We start from the raw sequence: 1,761 nt of genomic DNA, 5'->3' as shown, positions 1-1,761 counted from the left end.
GTTCACTTTGACTGGATTCAAAATTGCCCTTAGCTTGAGCTCTTGGCGATGGTGAACCATCTTCTTAATAATCATGGAGTGTACTTCGCTGCCCCCCAGTACAAACCAAGGAGAGTCAAACAAAAGGTCGAATGGCCGCATAATCTTGAATTTTTTTTTTTTTAGTAGGCCACTGGTGTTGGCCTAAATAATGACCAAGACACCTCAAGAAGGGTCTAAAGTCTGAAATATTTGGAACACATCTCCATCCCATATGTGCCCCCCAGTTTTGATGTCTGTTCGACGATACTTGGGAAGAATGAAGGACATCAAAACTTTAGCATGCCCCCCAGTAAAAGGGTTGTAGTACCGTGATCATTGAAGTTAGCAAACACCGAACAAGGTCGTGGATCGGCCTTGAGTAGATCCCGGTGTATGAAGAAAGGAAACCAAACCTGTATGGATGCCCCCCAGTAAAGGAAAGCCCGCTGCAAGGTCGTGAAACACATTGAAAAAGCACATTGCAAATCTGCGTGTATCCTGACCTGTCTGTATTCAAACTGCCATAACTCTCTCCAGGAATGTCGGAATGACAAACCGTAAAATCCTCTGGAAAATAGACATCCAGAGCTTTCTGGTGATATAAGGCTCGCCTGCTAGTTCTTCCTGGATCATTCCATTTTAATCGGCGAAGGCGACTGTCCGGTAGTGGCTGTTGCAACTTTCAGCAACTATTAAATTTTCTTCTCTGACTTGACTTCGCTGGCAGCAATTCAAGGCATATGGAATGCCAGCTGTATTGTCTTCGGGCCTCAGGGATAGGCCTCCAAGTAAAGTTTAAGCCTTTATAGGCAAAAACGTTGTCTTACATCTCAGCAAAACCAAGAATCTCTTTTTGGTGTTTTCTGCTATTTGATTTTTTTGTATTTTCTTTTTCAATGCAAGAAAGAAAGAAAAATAAAAGCAAACAAAAGTAAAAACTGAGGTAAAACTAAGAGTAAAGGAAAGAAGAGAGTATAGCATGGCTAGTTACCCTTCGTAAGGCCACGGGGGAGGCCACCAATGCTTCACTCCAAGCCTCGACGCCGTTATGTTTCCGGCATGAGAACCTCGCTGTTGAAAATTTCCAAGTGTTGAGCAGAGACGTTGTGCGTCAACCACCTGAAAATTTAAAGAAAGTAGCTCGTAGGGACTGCCTTGTTGCCCCCCGACGCATCTTTGTCATTTGGCACAGCATGATCTTCAATTGGATCCTTGCGGACAATATGGTGTAAAGATCTGCCTTGTCACCGACTATCATGTCAGAATGCATGGTCTTATCAGATATATCCACGCATTGGTTATGGAAGGGGACCATATCAAGAGCTTCACTAGGATTAAACTCTTGTGGAATATGATTATGAGACAGACGCACCAACATATAGTCTTCATCATATTCATCATAAATTGGCGCTGTGTCAAAATCAATTTTGGAGTCACCACAACCCAGCGAATCCACCTCTGCCTCTGATGCAGATATATGAAATCCATGAGCATCATGTTTAGATGCTGCCAAGTCCTTGCTGCAGACTATAGTGAGATGGCATTGAGAATACTCGACTTTACACCCATGTATAATAAACTTGCAATTCTGGGTGTAAAAATGTCTCCCACATACAATACTAAAGCCATCATTTGGCCTTTGAACTTGCATGCAGAGACTCCAATTATATTGGAATGTGAGGCCACGAATTGGCCTGGGTATACCGACCACACCATGTATAATTAAGTTTGTCATGACCT

This window comes from Fragaria vesca, linkage group LG3 (genome assembly GCF_000184155.1).
Source record: "Fragaria vesca subsp. vesca linkage group LG3, FraVesHawaii_1.0, whole genome shotgun sequence".
NCBI lineage: Eukaryota > Viridiplantae > Streptophyta > Magnoliopsida > Rosales > Rosaceae > Fragaria > Fragaria vesca.
This window is presented reverse-complemented; position numbering follows the sequence as displayed.